We start from the raw sequence: 19,706 nt of genomic DNA on the forward strand, positions 1-19,706 counted from the left end.
AGGAGTAGGTCTATGTGATGAAGGAGGTGAAGAAGGAGGTGAGGATGAAGGTGTAGATGGAAGTGAAGGATGAGGAGGAGGTGGAGGCATGCTCCCATTACCACCATCACCTTTTGGTTGATTAGAACTTTCTCCTTGCAATTGTGTTGCTCTCTCATTATACAACACTTTCACCATCTCAGTCATATCAAAGAAAGCTTTTCTAAAATCTCTCTCATCCTTATAAATCATATCTTGTCCTTTTCCTTCTTCATGTGCCATGACTTGTGGAGTTTGTGGCCTCCTTGAGCCAATTTGAGGGTTAGGTTCTGTTGTAGCCGCTACAACAACACCCAAATTTTGGGTATATTTAAAAATTTTGGGTCCCCCTCTGCTCACTTATCCCATTAGGTTTTCAATCTGGTTTCTAATCATCCATCCTCTCCTTGACCTATCCATGAAAACCCCTATTAATGATCGTAAGTATTGCTATCTTTATTCTTTTGGATTACCTATGAGCTTGATCATACTAGCACCTTAGGCTTTACAGGGGTACCTCATGGCTTAACCTCATCTTACACCATTTCTCTTAAATTAATTAGGGTTTTCAAAAGGTGGATCTGGTTGGATGTGCTCTTAAGCATTATCTTTCCATTAGTATGTGTTTGCAAGAGAGAGGCATATGCTTATGCCAGTGGTCATATTGCACATGTGTTCTTACACCTTTGAGTGCTTTAGGGTTAGGGAAGGTTGTTTAGCAATGGAGAGTTTGATCGTCACTTTTAATCGACAAATCTAGCATGCACCTCATCATCATTTAGTGATATCCTTGAGTCCAGGCATTCAATTTCCAAAGGGAGGTTAAAGTTTTCATAGCTTTGCATGTCGATTCACATATCAATCTTTCAAGAAAAATATTGACCAGTTGAGTCAGCTCCATTCACAAAGTCATCTTAAGGGGCTAGTGTTTTGATGATGCACGTGTATTAAAGTCTTTATATCTCATAATACACTTCCAATGTGATGGCAATACCTTGTATTAATGGTAAAACCTCTCTTTTGGGTTCTTACCCTATCAATTATATTAGAAGTATGAAACTACCATTGGGCTTATTGCACCTCTAAAGCCCTAAAGTGTCCACATGTGCACCTTAGTCATGTTACAACTTAGCCCACAACCCGTAGAATGCATTCTCACAAATACCTTAGGTCATTGACACTCTAATTGCATCGTCATCTATAATATCACATAATATCTAGATCACATGTAATTGATGAGCTCACCCAAATGCCTAAATTCTGTGTTTAAGAATTCTTCATTCAAACCATATAACTTAGTCTTGGTCATTCCCTTATTTACCTTCATATGAAAAGTATGAGGTGTATAAAATAAATTGCTTTGTTTCTTTCCTATGCAGGGAATTAAATGAGGCCTTAAATGGAGTGGGCATGGGTATGCACCAACGAATGCAATATATACACTAAACAATACCTTGAAACAAAATTAGTTAAGTTTCATGTCATTATTTCCATAGCGTGGTATCATTTTTCTGACTCCAAAGACCAACTAAAAGTGTGAAGGGAATTTTAATGATCAATATCAATCTTGGCTCATTGTAAAAGCATTGGAAATCACAAATCAATGTTATATTAAAGCACAGGCTCTTATATATATATATATATATATATATATATATATATATATATATATATATATATATATATACAACAAGATGTCAAAGGAGAACACTATGGCACTCCCACTTCAAGGAATTTATTTCTACTGAATGGATTCCAAGAGGAAGGGCACACAATCTGAATGGAGTATTAAAGGAAAGGAGTAGCCCCACCCAACAATCGATTACATCCCATTAATTATAAAGAAAATTCATGAGAGATTAGATCATTTCATTGGCCCAGATTGAGGAACTAAAGCCCCTTTAGTAGATATTGTGGCCTGATTCGATTTGATCTGATTCTTCTAATCGAAGGAATAATAGTATACATGAATTGATAGCCTCAAAGATACCCACAATAGTCACAATACTTCTTCATTAGGGTCAAAAGGTTTTGCACAAATGTGGCATAATACAAGAATAATTAATGTGGACCATCCATATTAGCACCATACGTTGCTTGTAAAGGGTACACTGGAGGAAGTGCTAACGATAGTAATACATGCATCGGTGGAATTAAAAGTCATATTCAGTCCAACATATGAAGGGTGATAGAGGTGCATGCATCAAATGCTGTCTATGTCGGAGTCAGTTAAGAAACACCATCAACCCTTGTATGTGATTGAAATACTAACACACACTCCAGGGTGTAATGGAGGAATTTATACTGCAAGAAAACATTAGTGCCCAAGTAAATATTATATCAAATCTGATGAGCTCTCTGAAAGTATCACATTATGTGTGAAGCAACTGATCAATAAAACACTGAGGTTTCAAAAGGACTACACAATGACCAGCAATAGATCCCACCTGGGTAAAACAAAAGATCATTTTTCTTCTTAGGTCGATGCTCGAGCCTTATGACAAGAACGTTAAAGTATTTTAGAGACTGGTCCCTATTTATCGAGATCTCAGTAAGTTGCATTATGCTTGAACATTCCATCGGTCATCAGGAAGTCACAAATTCGTGCCTCAAGAGGGTCGATGGCTATGTGACCCGACCTGCCATACAATTATGCGACTTTCTCGTGAGGTCACCCAGTTGCTAATCGTAGCTGCAAAAATCAATGATCGATGCGACCTTGACTAGCTGAAAACTTGCGACCCCCATTCCCTTTGAAGAGTGCTACACCATTGGTCACAGAGTCATAACCTAGACTTCCAATCGTAAGCATCACCTATCTGAGAATTGAGACTATGTAATCTCTAGAGGTCGCAATCCCTCCCAGTTCTCACAGCCACACTACAAGGTCTCATGCAAGTAAAGGATGTCATGCAATCTCATTTGAGTGCGATTAGTCGTAGGTCACAGAGCTCGAGAAGCAACCAAATGATAGGATTTTTGCTATGGTGCGACCAGGCAACCTCCAAGAGGTCTCACTTCCACCCAAGTTGTTGGGTCACATTACAACACCTCAAGCAAGCTCCCCAAGAGTGCGACCAACCATATGATATGACCACGTGAATTTCAGTAAGTTGCACTCCCACCTAGGTCACGAGGTTTTTTTTTTCATACCTTAGGAAAAGCAACCAAGAGTGCAACTATGCGACCTTCGGAAAATCACAAATCACTCCATAGGTCACTAAATCAGTGCCATTGTCTCTTTCAAAGGTACTTTTGAAGGGAATACCTGATGGATAGTTCCTCATTTGATTTTGAGAAATCATTGGATGAACAAAAAAAACATTGGCATGACATCTTCACAGGAGTCTCATTTTATGAAATTCTACGTCACACAATTTCATTCTGAGAGGTATCCTGGTGTCATTGACGTGTCTCATATAAAGGATGAGAAAATTAATAATAATCATAGAAGCATCCTCCGCTAGTTTCCAATCATAGGGATGAAACAATTCAATATTGGCTAGTTGACTTGTAAAGAACACTATGTCGAGAATGGGGAAAAGTTAATTGTGTTTTCTGCAAGTGGAGAATCTATTGCAATCTCTTTCAACCATGAGGTTACAATTTTCAGGAAAGATGAAAACTTCACAAAAGAATTTCAATCATTTACTGATTTCCTTGAATCCATGGTTTTGTTGCATGGAATTTGGGTGGATTATTGGAATATCCTTGTGGCCTCTGATAACTTGAATACCATTTATTTTCTCAAATCAAATGAAGAATTTCCAAGGAAGATTTCAAAGTGTCATTTACAAGCAGTAGGGACACTTGTTGGATTGTTCATTTGGGAGGATAGGAAAGCACAAATATTTGATAAGTATAGCATCATGGTTATTACATCATATTGCAGTTCCCATTGGATTGTACTCAATGAGGAAAATAGTGCAGTCAATCACTTGAACAGGAGGGAAACCCACCAGCTGAAACTAAGGAGACAACATCCATTGGGAATATCTTATGCTTGTTTCCACAAGGAGATTTCTATGCTAGTGGTGGTTGGGCCAGTTAAGGGAGGAGTTAGGGTTTGGATTCTATATGATTAAACTCATGAAGAATGACATGGGAGATAGGATACCATTGAAGGAATTACAACACGAAGGAGTGGGCTACTCCTCTATGGATCTCCTAAAGAAAACTATATTGGTGCATCCCCTTGAATTGAAGATGCTTGTGTGAGTTAGAACAATGAAACCACATTCAACACTTGTCTCATGAATGAGAGAAAGCCCATAGGTGAAAATATATCTAAGGAAGTCCAAGAGGGCCCTCCAAGGCCACATGCATCGATTATATTGTGGCACAACAATTGACCACACAGGGGTCTAGATTAATTATTGATTAATGTCATTCTTTCAATTAGTTGGTTGTATTTCCATTATCATTATTTGTTTGAAATTATGTCTGACCAATGTTATTTTCCTGCAGGTAGAAGGAAGGAAAAAATGTTGGTCTATGCAAAGGGATTAGAGTTTCTCATGGATCTTGCATAACTAGGGTTTCCTTTAGTAGGCCAGATGGCCCCTTCCAAGTTCTAATAACCTTTCAATAAACTCAAAGGAACATCACCAGAAGATAGATGAATGCAAGTGAGGCATAGTGGCAAGAAAAGAGGCATGTCCCAGGATCGAGCATCCACAACATTGCAACATATGTGAAACACAAGTTCTAGGGTTTACAAGAACCCTCTACAACCTCCTCTCTCTCCTTCATCGTAATGTAAATATCACCCACCATAATGTCAGCGGCTATGTTAGGCTTGATTTTATCATGTAAAAATCATTTGGATTGAGAAGGAAGTGAGTAATCTCAAGAGTAATGAGGATAGCTAAAAGGTCATGAGGGGAGGTCAAGGGACATGGTAGGTGAATGGTCACCTGACCTCTATAAATGTGCCCTCATGCCTCATTAACAAGGGGAACTTTATCACTTGAGTTGAGGCTAGGATTAGATAGTTGATTTATGCTTGAGAGCTAGAGCCACTAAGCTCTTGGGAGCTAGTAGAGTGGATTTGCAGTGGAGCTAGGGTTTTTCATTAGGCAATGATATGAGCAGCTCATGTTCCACTAGTGGGTTTTGACCAATTTCAAGATATGTACTTGAAGCTGCAACAACATTAATAAGATGTTCTCTCTATTCAGCACTGATTCCCATCCTTATTAATGGTGGTTGTATTGGTTGTTTAATACTTCATTATATTTGTATGTGCGCTTTCATATACACATATGGACTGATACACAGTCGTTTCATGTATGTTTTTCTTTTGAATCTGTGTTTACTTTTTGCTTGCCATGTCGGTGATCCATTGTGAACTACTTTACAATTAACATCTAAGATGTTCATGTTTATTGTATGTCTGATTGGGTTTTACCTCACTGATCCCTCTCATGGCATACCTATTCTTATTGTTGTTGAGACTTGTTTGTACCTCTTTCTGCAATATGTCAATCTTGGGCTAGGTTTTTTTCACTATCTGGTCATTTCGTTCTTGTCCCAACTCTAACACCTTCTCATTTGATAAACAAGAGTGGAAACATTCATGGTGGTAGTTCGGCCCACATACTAGATGAGGCTCCTGTCCAAAACGATGTGAGGTTTAATTGGGACTTCACACGGGGAGATCCTGCTAGTTGTTGGCGTACATTTTAGCTCATCAACAAATTGGTGCTAGAAGGAGGGCCAGATGACAAGATGAGCCCTTGGAACCTGAAATTTAGTCTCATATCTGTAAATGGCTCGGTCCCGAATCTTTCTCCTGGGGTGTTTATCTGATTTTTCATTTTCCAATGTTTAATCCCCAATGAGCATCTCTATCACTTGTCTAAGTTAAAGTTTGATGGTGAGGATGTAACATCCATAACCGAGCACATTTTTTATTTCCTTGACTTTTGTGAATCTTACAAGATTGATGATGAAGAGTTTTCTTGTGTGCTCTTTGTTATAGGAATAAGTACCCTAGGGCTTTGGGTTGGAACACCAATAGAGCAAGAGCAAACTATAGTAAGAAAGACTCAAACAACTCAGGCAACATGCTTATATAAACAAACTATGCGATAGCGACCATACTTGGATGTCCTTCGTTTGGGTAGTTCCAGCAGGGTTCAGACCCTCTGCAACTTCTAATGATCTTCAAATCTGCAAATCAACCAATTCGAACATACATAGCAACATATAGATAAAGAACTTTAATGAAACTAACTTTATATCATTTAAGCAAATGATTAGTTATACATCAAAATAATATTCATAGATGAATTACCACAATATCTATGCATAAACAAAGTTAATCTCAGGAACAAGACAACGTGTCTTTTTATTGTAGAAAGATATAGCTAACACGGAGAGAGTTCACCTGAGTCTTATTCTTCCGTCTCCAAGCAGAACTGTCCTCCAGATCCGTCCAGTCCAAGTCTTCAACAACCTCCTTCCATAACCAATACCATGATATCTCAAGCAAGTGGGAGAATATCAACACTCAAGGAAACAAGGGTTTCCTGAAACTTGGGGAAGTGCTTGAAGCATAGGGATACTTCAGACTCAGTCAGGGATAATCTCAACATAGTAATTCTATCTCTTCTCCTCCTTAAGGCCTTCCCATAGAAGTCTATTTATACTTCTCCCAATTAGTTTTTTAGTTGGGAAACAGTTGGGCCACGGGAACTAAGAGGTAATCAACAAGTAAAACCCGTGAACTCTGCCCATAATTAAGGAAGTTTAATTTTTTAAAGTGTTTTAACACATATACGCGGGTTGGGTATTGACTAAATCACGTGTACACGCTTTTATCTCAGGGAAAAGTAGCATACATGGAATAAAACACTGTTTTTAGAATATTTGGACCAAGTTTGGAAGGAGGAGTTGCCCTAGGCCATAAACCAAGCATCACAAATACCAAGGGTGGTACATGGAGCTATAACAAATGCCCCCTAACATATGAGGTCAAAAAGGGTACATGATGGCTGAAATGTATTAAGTATATGGAAAGTAAACATGTCGAGATTGAGAAGGACTTCACCAGAATTCAGCCTGCCAAGCCATAAAAAAGAGATAAGAAAGAAGCTGTTGTCTGAGGCGGGCATACCCATGATCAAAGAAAGTAAAGCATGTCCGCATATCAAGTACAAGCGGATCCATTATGTATACAAGTATAAAGAACTGAAAGTACTTAATGGATCATCTAATCGTGATCGAAAAAGTTCATGTCTGAAGATCACATATAAGAAGATGATCAATGAAGTCGAAAGATGAAGCTGGTCACTGATGTCAAAAACTGATCCCAATAGTACCAAATGAACATGATGAAATAAAATGATACTACATTGCAACTCAGATGCCAACATATATTATGTTGCTATGAAGGACTGCAACATATAAGGTGGATGGTGTCGACTAGCAGTAATAGGAGCAACTAACAAGTCAACCAAAACATGCTGATGCAACCCGAGGTCTTCATCGACCGCCATGGTACATTTATACACAATTGGAATAAATGATCTGAGGTTGACCATGTGAGAAATCATTTGATTACCAGTCATTGACGTATACCGTTAACAAACGCGAGACTACTCACTGATAATGATAATGAGAGTCAAGGTACCCAATACAATCTAACAAGTGCGAATGAATGAGCTGAATTAGAACAACTGGAAGAATCTATCAATCATGGGACAATGATGGTTTCCCACTGTCAATAGCGAAGTAATCTGCCACTGATGACTGCAAACCCCAAGGTACTGCCAAATGGAATCTAGATCTTTGTCCCAGAGCAATGGGTTGTAGTCGATAGGAAAAGATCCGCTAGAAGGAAGGCATTAAGGCATCCTTCATCAATCTAGCGCGAGTGTAACTCGTAGGCCAATAACGTGGAAGGAATCAGACAAAAAAAGATGTAGTAACCCAACCGAAGCACGTTTCCAGCGTACATAAGATGTAGCTAGTGCACAATAGAAACCCTCTGAACCAACCAACAATGAAATCTGACACAGAGGCGAGGAATCCACCAATTGGGTCAAATGGAAACCCAGGCACTATATGAATCCCAATGTGTGTTAATGAGAGCTGATTTCAAACACAAGGGAAACCACTCAGTTAAAGACCCATGATACTGATCGATGTTGAGCACAAGGTGACCTATCAATAATGAAAATAGGGCTAGGGTGTGGCTCTAGGTCTAGCCTCAGAGCAAAATGTCGTTGTCGATAAGGAAAAGACCCGCCAGCAAGAAGTCAATGGAGACCTTCTCAAAATGGCATGAGCAAAGGGCCAATATCACTGATGTGATGACAAACATGACACTGGCAACCAAGGATGGCCGACTGAAAAATAGGTCAAGAGACACTGCAAAGAGGCTGACTCAGGCTTACTCCCCTTGAACAAAAGCATGACTCAATGATGACTATATGGCAGCATACGATAAATCTATATAAGTTTCTCATGCAAGAGGCACGAGTGAACTCTCCATATGATTGGAAGAGGTAACCAATTAGAGGAGAAATGACTCAATAACAAGGTTAAGGCATACTTAAGTCAAACTAAATCCCACCCAAAATGGAGGAGAGACTTTCTTTTGAGTGCATTGTTCAAGGGTGACACTACTAACTCTAGCTACCAACAATATATGGAAATGTTGTCCCATTCCTGCTCTTTTTGGAATATATAATTTTTTTGTCTTTTTCTTTAAGCTGGAAAAAGAATAAAAGAATGCTATAGTACAGTGGAAAGAGCGAGTGTCAAAGAAACAGATGATCTAGTTCCTGGGATGGGAACAATCCTATGCTCCATGTAGGGAGGCAAAACTGGTCAAGGACACTCAAAGGGATGTTCCTTCCACGGGTCAAAGGATGTGTCAAGTTGCAGAAGCTAAGTGATTGCATGGTTGATTTTGCAGAAGACATGGTCAAATAAGTGGCTTAAACACGAGTCCAAGTGAAGCCGGCTCAAGGCCAAAAGGTGTAAATAGTCAAAATGTAATGCAGTAGTACAACTCAACACAAAGGAGCCTCTAGGGTATAAAGCCATCAATAAGTGTAGAGCAAGGAGAATGTATCTTCAACACATAAGTCATGGCGGGACTAAAGAGGACTCCTGAGCCTACTCAGTATAACAACATGGGCAACCAATGTCAGTGAGGTTCTAACTAAGATGCCCATGTAAAGGATGGCTCTACCATCACATCATGATTTAAAAATTGGCGAGTGAACATGGTTTGCTAACCAAGACATGATGGGGTTGACCATATGGCAAATGTATCACTGAATGGAGGCTAGTATGCAAGATGCAGTGGAAAAAATGGTTTTCCCTAACCTATATGCCAGTGAGTGAACGATACCTACCATGGCAGGTCAGCACTCATGGGACCAAAATAAGATCTCGAAGAAGTGTCCAAAATATCCTAAAACAATAACTCATTCTCGAAAATCCAAGCCCACAAGTCAAAAAATTCATGAGACGAAAAATCAAGTTTTGAGAAAAAAATTTGAAATTTCAAAGCTATATATTGACTTTTAGACTCACAAATTTTTCATTTCTATTTGGAAAAAAGTTGTGGATCAAAAAGGAGCAAACTTGCCTCTGAAGAATTCGACCATTCAAATTGCACCAAAGTTACCAGGTAACCCTCAAATCATGCTTGCAATGTTTTGTGATAGTTTTTAGAAGTTTTTATTAAGATTTGACCGTGGGAATTCATGTCAAAAAATCCAACTCTGCGTACATGCGGGTTGGCTGTGACCAACCCACATATACGACGGCCCTACACGTGACTGTGTGTAAAGGGAACCCACGTGTATGTGAGTTGAAGTTCAAACATAAAATCTAATGGTTGAAACTCATTTCTTTTCAGGATGACCATCACATGGAGAGAGAGAGAGAGCATACCACAATTGACAATGAGGTAATGAATGACCAAAATGCACTAGATGCATTGAGAGGGTGCAACTTGTTGAAATTCTTCAAAATGCCGAACATGAAAGCCAACACACGCCTGCTCGAATTACTAATCCACTACTAGAGTGTAGAGGATGATGCCTTCATGATAGATCAGATGCCCCTCAAGATTGAGGTGGAAGACATCTACTTTATTACAGGTCCATCCCAAAGAGGGGAGGTTGTGCATTCGACCAATAGGACAAGGAATAGTCTATCAGTAGAAGACTATGTACATATATACTGTCCTGGGCATCTGGAAAATATTCGAAGTCAGATTCCAATCAAACACGTGGATAGTTTATCTCTGTGGATTTTGCTGTTTACCATTGTGAGGGTAAACATATCAGCTTCACTACATCAGGCTTCACGAGTGTCCATGAGCCTAGTAGTGGAATGCCTAACCATGGTTTTCGATTGGTGCACGCCTCTTCTAACCAACATGAAGATCCAGCTGACCTCCATTCAGAAAGGTCAAACAAATAACTTTGGATATGGGACTATTTTATGCTCCTTCTTCTTAGAGAAGGTACCTGGGCTACGTCCTAAGGTATCTGTCTCCATCAACAGCCCACGAGATCCTCGGATGGGTAGATGGGCTGACTTGATGAAATGCCTTGGAGGTGGGGACGTGCCTAGGATGACCTTCGATGATGAGTTTTTCACTTGGTGGGACCAACAGATCATCGCAGTCGACGACTATCCGTATGCTCACATGGATTTCTGAGGAGATCCGGACTTGGTGTTGCCACCAAACGCAGCATGGGGAGACATAGGTAACAATTTTTTAAGTTTTTGTAAATTTTTAAGATTCTTTTCTTTTTTAAATATGAAATGAACTTAGAAATATTTTTTATGGGACAAAATATTGACAAAATGACCATGTTCCAGATGTGGGTCCAGTGAGACCAGATGGATTTCCAAAGCACAGGTGTCGCAGAAGAGGTGCCAAAGAGGCAACAGCTGAGACAGAGAGGGTCCTATATGCAGTCCAAAGAAACTTGGTGAGATTGACTTACCAGGTACCGATGATAGCCATAGAGGACCTACCTGAGGATATGCAGCATCGCATGGTAGGAGTACCATGGGATTGGGTCCGCATACTTCGGCATGTGGCCAATGCAGTAGTTAACTTCTCAACCACTCATATTGAGTCGGGTCGATAGACAGATTGGACATGATTATGGGCATTTAGTCCCAATTTTGTATATTATTTTTTGAACACTTTATTCATACACAGGTAGTTTCATGATATATATACAGATCCAATTTTTTTATGTTTGCTTAATTTGATGAATGAATGATATGCCAATCTAATGCTTGATTAGCGATAGATTTAGCTAATGAATTCTCAGATCGTGGAATGTGCACATATGTAATATAAACAAATGATCATTGCAACACTCTCACTCTAAAAAATTGGTGATATAAATAAGGATCCCGAACTCGATAAATGTTATTTAACTGTGACACTACCAGCTATGAGTCAAGATACACTATCAACACATCAATTCCATAAGAAATTGCTTTGAATAGTAAATTAATAATGGCAGTATATTCGGCAATGTTATTGGAAGCATGACCAATACACTCCCTTTGAAACCATCAACTGACCAGATGGATAATAAATCACCCAAGTTGCAGAAGCAAGATTCCGAGTGTGCCGACTAGCACCATCAGCAAATCCGAAATATATCAAGTCATCCATCAACACCTACCAAAGAAGATAAAAAAATGTCAATATCACAAAATGCCCAACAAAATATGTACAAAAATACAATATATACAAACAAGCAATTGTTGGGCCGAAACCTAAGCAAAATACTTCTGAAGGTAGAGCCCATTTTGGGGCTCTGCCAACTTGTTCCCTTCAAAATCGACTAATTCATAAGCCCCTTTTCCAAAAACTCGTTTTACTATAAAGGGACCATACCACATCGACTTGAATTTGCCTGCCCTCAAGGCATCTTTATCTTGGTCATAGACTAAGACAAGGTCGCCTTCAGAAAAGACCTGTGGACGGACAACTTTATTTTATTGAGTTTTAACCCTTTTCTTATGTGCCTCGTTTATTATGGCGACATCTCGACGCTGCTCATCGAGATGTTCCAAATGAACAAGGTGTTCTTTGAGACTAGATGTCTTTGGAAGAAGCTCTACAACTAGCTTAAGGGATGGAATTTCACATTCAATAGGAAAAATAGATTCCAGCTCATAAACTAACTGAAAAGGTGTAAAACCGGTGGCAATCCTCATCGATGTTCGGTATGCCTAGAGAGCCGGGTACAACATGATGTGCCAACTGAAGTGATTTTTGTCAATTTTACTTTGCAGGATCGTCTTGAGGTACTTATTCACGGCTTTGACTTGCCCATTGGCTTGAGGATAATATGGAGATGAATTCTCCTGCTGGAAGCCCAACTTAAGAGCTAATTAGGTCATTATTTGGTTCTGGAAGTGACTACCATGGTTAGTGACAATCTCTCTCGGGATACCAAAACATGAAATAATATGATTGAAGAGAAACAAGGCTGTTGTTTCACTATCATTTTTGTAAGTAGGCATGGCCTCAACCCACTTCGTAAAGTAGTCTACGACCACTATGATATACTTTTGATTTGCTATCGAAGGCGGATTACAAGTGGTAAAGTTGATGCCCCACTTCGTAAAAGGTCCGACAGTGATAACAGGAAAAAGAGGAGCTGGATGCGCGCACATCTTTCGAGTATAAACTTGACAAGGGTGGCTACGTTTAACCGCTTCAATACAATCTTTGAAAATTGAAGGCCAAAAGTAGCCGGCACGCAAAATTTTCTAGGCTATTGCAAGCCTTGATAGATGACCACCACAAGCTCCACTGTGGAAATCATTTAGTACAGATTCTGGTTCCTCGAAAGTTAAGCAACACCTAAGGATTGAATCAACCCCTTGGCGATATAATGTATCACCAATGATAACATAGTTTTCCGCAAGGTGACATAACTTTCAACACTCATCCTTGGAGGAAGCAGGAAGGAACTTCGAAGTCTGGAGATATATTATGATATCTCCATACCAGGGATCTTGTGAAGAAATGAAGAATAAATGTTCGTCTGGGAAATTTTCCTCATAAACAATGTCTTCTTCACAAGGCAGCTTAGAAATTAATTCCACAAAAACCAATGACTTCTTAGACTTGGCTGACAAGAACTTGAGATCAAATTCTTGCAAAATAAAAATCCATCGATTATATTTGCCCCTAATCACTCGCCTACTAAGGACAAACTGAAAAGGATTGACATCCGCTAGGATGAACGTTTTACATAGCAGAATATAATGACGAAGCTGCTGGACAGCATGGACAGCTGCCAAGGCCAATTTCTCAACAGAAGAGTAGCGTAGTTTAGGACCTACTAAGCCTCAACTCAAGTAGTAAATCACATGCTCAGTGAGAGAATCATCCTCCTGAACCAGAACCATACCTATGGTTGATTCTACCACTGCGAGATAAAAAAGGAAATATCTTCCATAATGTGGTGGACTCAACAATGGGGCAGCGATTAATGCCTAGTTCAAGGCATCAAAATATCATTGCGTAAAGTCATCCCATAAAAATGGAACTCCTTTCTTCAGCAGACACATAAATCCTTTAGTTATCTCAACGTAGTTTGCTACAAATCTTCTCAAGAAATTTGCCTTTCCTTGGAGACTTTGAAGTTTATGGATTGAAGATGGGGGAGGCATCCGAATTATTGCCTCAACCTTGAAGGGATCTACTTGAATCCCTTCAGTCGATATGATGAACCGTAACAATTGACCAGATGTGACCGCGAAAACACACTTATTCGAATTCAACCGGATTTTGTAAAATCGACATCTCTCAAAAACTAACCGAAGGTGGCTAGGATGATCGATTCTCTTTCGAGAACGAGAAGCTAAATCATCCAAGTATGCTTCGATGACATGTTTGATGTCGTGGAAAGCATATGACATGGCCCGCTGAAGCGTAGCTCCACCATTTTTAAGACCAAAAGGCATCTTTTTGTATGCAAAGTACCCCAAGGACAAATAAAAGTTGTCTTATGCTGGTCTTCTAGACGGATAGAAATTTGATTATAACCAGAGAATTCGTCCATGAACGAAAAAATTTCATTACCCGCACACTCATCAACTATTTGATCAATAAACGGTGTGGGGTAATTGTCTTTCGGACAAGCTTTGTTCAAATCCTTAAAGTCAATGCACACTCGGATTGTTCCTTGTTTTCTATCTACTGGGATTGGATTAGAAACCCACTCCATTAGAGGAATGTGGGTATATGAAACCCACCTTAAGCAGCTTTTCAACTTCAGCTTTAATAGCTGATGCTTTCCTAGGATTGGCTGGTCGAAGCTTCTGTCGAATAGCCTTAGTGTTTTTGTATGTCTTGATCTCATGTTGGAATATAGATGGATCAATACCAGGCATTTCCTCATAAGACCAAGGGAACACATATAAAAACTTTTTAAAGAGGTTGATGTAAATTTGAATCTCTTCAGGGGAGAAATCAGCTTCGATGAAGACATTTTCTATAATGTCAGGATTCCTAGAGATGTTTATAGGTACAGATTTTTAGAAAATCGACATATTACCTTTGGCAAATAAATGTGTTGGAGCCAAAGCATTTGACACTGTACAAACATCACTAGTAAGCAGATTGGAGAACCTAGATTCGACTTCATGCAATGGAGGAAGAAAATATGAACGATGATGTAAATCTTCCCAAGATCGATCTACACCCGTCATCACTTCTAAAATTACTTTTTTGGATGGTAGAACTATATCTAAGAAATCCAGAGCAGAAGTAGAGTCAAGGGTCCAAGATGGAGCCATATCACCATCTAACTCCTCCTCTGAAAAAGGAGTGGGATGGTTGTCTATAGAGTTAATGATAGATTGATAACTATGTTCTACTGTAGACATAGGAAATGCCATTCCACCAACTTGGCCTCCATCTAATGTGGTCGTAGATGAAGGTAAGGTCCAAGGGTCTGAAAAATAATGAGTTTGAAAGAACTCTTTCCATGCAGGCCCTTTGGAAGATGAAATTGCATTGATTCTAGCTGTAGGAAGGGGAAGGTCAAATATACCCATCAAGGAAGAGTACATCCCAACTCCTAAATTCTTTATAGGTTGACAGGGATTATCCACCAATGGAATGGTAGAATCCAAAGTTGCTTGAGAGTCACCAGAGAATAATCTAACTGATCAATTTTAACAATTCTGCCCTCATGAGGAAAACAGAGGATGCGGAACAAAGATGAAACTATGGCATCCATCTCATAAATCCAATTCCTTCCTAAGAGGAGGTTGTAATCCAGGTTGGCATCAATGATTTATACTTCAATATTAACGACCTTTCCTCCAACACATATAGGAAAAGGAGGGATAATTCCATGTGGCCTATGAGAATGACCATCAAATGATGTTAAGAGAGTCAGTGAAGGAACAGCTGAAGGTGATCCAATGGCCTTCCAACATGAAATAAACATTACGCATGTTGAAGCTCCCTCATCTATATCTGTCCGAAAAATATTGGTTTTTCGGTAAGTATACTTTATCTGGAAATCCATATGGTGAGTAAGTCTCTTTTTGACATTCAGCATATCAAAAGTGAGCACTAAAGAATTTTTTGGATCTATTGCCCTGATCACCAAAAGCAAAGAACTTCTCTGAGCAGGACATGACTGGAGTACCTCCAATGCAGACATAGCTCAAGGACTTTGAGCTAGATCTTCTATAATCGAGTAGTTCTAGACTTCCCTAGAATTAGGGTTAATAGTCGAGCACTTTACAGAACCTTTTGGTATCCGAAGTAGAGACTCAATAGAGGGTCACTCAATATGAAGCGGGTTTGCGGTTTCGGGAACAGATTTACCCTTAGATGTTTCCATTTCACCATAATTGCATGCTGATGTGGCAACGTTGACATGAGAGTTCATCATATACACATTTGAGCAATTTTCCCCTTCCTGGTTGCCCCTTGCGAAGGTACCAATGTTCGAGTTCGCACCAGCAAGTAATTGCTACTTGGGGAAAAGGGTTAGTCAGGACAGCTTGGGAGCTAGAGGACCCTTGCTGCACTAGCAAGCACTAAGCATCCTGAATCTTGGGGCAGAGGTGAGTCAAATGATCTCCATTACATAACTTGCATGGAAATTTAACCTTCTTTTTGGACTCTTTTCTACCCTCACTGGCACCATTGCCGGGCTTATTTGCATTACCCTTCCCTTCCTGGTTCTTCTTCTTACCTAGTCCCTTTTTCTTCCCATCAGATTATTGATTCCCTTTGGGGTTAGAAGCCTGGATGACATTAATGAAGGTAGGTTGGGAAGGTGAAGGTGTAGACGGTGTTTCCTGGTTAGAAGAAGCAGTTTGTAGAGAAAACTGTTGCAATTGGTTCAAAAGGTTCACTGTATTTGCGTCAATTGATCCAACTATACCATCAGCGTGAGGGCTTGGCTTCAGTTTGGCTAAATCAACCTTGGATCTAGGAGAGTCAGGCAGGATTTTTTTAAGAGTCCCAGACTGAGAATATATCAGTTCTAATTGCTGGGCTTGAAAAATAGCCTGCTCTTCCGAATAAACACCGAAAAGAGAAACATCCTTGGAGATCTCAAGTTGTAAAGATTTGAGAAACCATTTGAGATGGAACCCGGGTGGAATTTCGGCTTTGATGAGCCTCTTTCTTTGTCCCCATTCCTGGATATGATTTGAAATATGCGTTGTTGTGTCTTAATGAAAATTGGCCAAAAGCTCAGTTCCGGCTTCATAGCGGACAAGCAACTGAAAATGGTTCAAGAAAATATTAGCCAAATCAACGAAAGAAGTAAAGGTGCCCCCTAGCAACTCTATATACCATTTTTCCACATTCCTTGTTAGGGTGCACTAAAATAACCTCAACTTGATCGAATCATCTATCTGGGAATTGGATGAGCACCATAAGTGGAAAGTGGTCACATGGTCTCCCGGGTCTTCATCATTCTTCCCTTCAAATTTTGGAATATCCGATGGAGGTTTAGTTGGGACCAGAGGCCAAGCTAGATTGTACCTAATTGGATAATTCATTAATTTAGTCAAATCTGGCAAATTAAGCATGGCTAGAAAAGGAAGTCGTGGAGGACCTTTGGAATTCCATCCGGACTGGGTGGGGTTCCCGTAGGTCTGAAAAGAATGACCTAGATTTTGAAAGGCACCAAGTTGCCCGAAGTAACTCATAGAACCTACTAAACCAAAGGGTGATCCTTGTGGTCCAACAAAATTCGAAATTTGACCAACTCCTGCCGAAAATCCTCCGTAACTAGTGAAGTTACCCCCTAACGAAGTATTGAAAGGAGCTGACAGCCCCTGATAAGGGTTCCAAGCATTAGAAAAGGGTGAAAAACTTTGAAATGAATTAGTCGAGGAATATGACACATTCCCTTGTTGGTAAAAAAATTGATTCCCAGTTCCTATCCCACTAACCACAAGGTTTGTCCAACTTTGAAAGGGGTTACTACCTTGACTTGTAAAAGGAAAAGGCATAGACCCTACTGTCGGATTGGATTGTGGTTAATGACCACTTCCAAATGGGAAACCTTGAAAAGAATCCGATCCACTCATCATGGATGTAGAGGCAGTTGATGGCATATTCAAAGGAACTAAAGGAATACCTTAAGAGGGAATTCCAAAATGGAAAAATCCAAAACTGGATGCATTAGCTTGAGAACTTCCACTCGTCGATGGAATGGAAGTAGACCCAAATATAGATGTGTTGGGAGTGTTGGAAGGGATGGAAATAGTTCCTCCCCCTTGTACAGATATAGGAGTTTGCATGCTCGCAACACTCGTCGTGGATGCCATGCTTCCAGCAATGGTCATCGAAGGGATAGATGTATGTGGACCTGGGCTCAAAGGGCCGTGAGTCAGAGTTCCAACATATAACAAAATGTCTGGATGATCAGGAGGAAGAGGAGAATTCAGAACCGCAACCGACTCTGAAAGCTCTTCTACTTCAATATTATCTTTTGACTGGAAGAGTACTCAAGAAAGAACTGGTGTGTTCCTCTCTAACTCTGTGCTAGGACTAGGTCTATCTTGTGAACTAATGCCCCCAAGCGGAGGATCAATCTCCAATGCACCCGCTGCCACTAGTTGGAAACCATTGGCAGAATCGCTCCTACGCCTTCTAGGAGAAGGCTCTAGACTCGTAGGTGAAAGCCCACTAAGTCTCTTAGACCGTCGAGATGGTTGGTCAGCCACTTTGAATTATTTTTATAAAATCCACTTAAAGACTCAAGAAATTTAAAAGCTAGGCTGACTAGGAGCACAGAACACTCACTAAAATATCGCTAAAGATATCAGCAATCAAACAACTTCCAAGTATTTCCGCTCTGGGTGATTAGGACCGGACACCAAAATACAAGAAAGTTAATAATAAGGGCCTTCCGAAAATAGATTGGGGTAATTATGCCCCAGGTCTACTAGCAAATGTATCAGAGGTAGTTACACTGACCTCCAGACAACAGCCTTTGCCGGTGCAACCCCCCAAGCTTCGCAAGGGTGCCCTCCAGAAGTACTGCTGAACATGATACAACGTCAACCTCAGGTGCCATGGGATTCCCCTCCGTAGCCACCTGTGTAGATTCCTAGGATAGGCAACTATGGACACCAACTCGTATCAGAAGCCGGGTGGAACAGTCGTGAGGTAGGATCCGACAAGTAAGATATGGGGTATCTCTTGTCCTTATCTTCACGAACCCTCGTGCTTAACTCCTAGTCATAGAGCTTTCCTGGTCTCCGTAATGCTATTGGATTTCACTCTTTAATTAGACTTCTATGTTTTACAATTTAGAGCGGCCTTGGAGAGTTTACTCTCCTCTCGCCTCATCCAAGGCCCTAAATAAACCTAAACTTGTTGGTGTATGCTGATGACAATACAAAAAGTTCTAGTTTATTTTATTACGTAGTTGATTTTAAATGGCTGTTCTTTTAAGTCAAAGGGATAAATGGAAATGAAACCAATGGTGTTTGTGTGACGCAAAAGAAATTAATGAAAAAATAACTTATATGAATGCAATCGTTCGTTCTTCAATGAAAATAAATTTCTACTTGGGTTCTACGAAACTTCTGTAAAGCAAAAAAAATTTCTTTTATTTTCTTAAAGCACACTTCACACTCACAAAAACTAAAAACACTATTGATGATTTAATAACGGAAAACTACCCTAATGCAAGGTGTACATGAAGATGCAAGATCCTAGATTACTCTAAAAAGAACGAAAGCAATTGTTTATAACTTGTTAATAAGCCAACTTAAGTGTTTGAAAAGAATATAAATTTTGAATACAAAATCTTCTCCAAACAAGAAGGACAAATCCAAAAAGATCACAATTCACTTTCAAAAAATCAAAAGAAACCAAAATCAAACTTGGAAAAAGAAGAAAAAAAAAATTTTTTTAGAACCTTTCTTTTTCAAGAAGCAATGAAAACAACCTTTTGAATCACTCTAAATGCCACCAAAGACTCAAAGACCGAAAGAAGAGCAAAAGAAACTTTGCAAGTCACAAATTCAACAACGAATGAAAACTTGAACAAAAAGGGCTTCAACTTGTACTAAACGACGCAAAAGGTAGCGAAGAGCTTTGACAAACTAACCAAGAAGCCAGGAAAGAAACACTTTCAAATTTGTCAAAAAGAAACTTTCAAAAAGCAAGAAAAGGTGTAAGG

Source organism: Pinus tabuliformis, chromosome 7 (assembly GCF_031772625.1).
Source record: "Pinus tabuliformis cultivar Carrire ecotype Pingquan chromosome 7, CPIR1, whole genome shotgun sequence".
NCBI lineage: Eukaryota > Viridiplantae > Streptophyta > Pinopsida > Pinales > Pinaceae > Pinus > Pinus tabuliformis.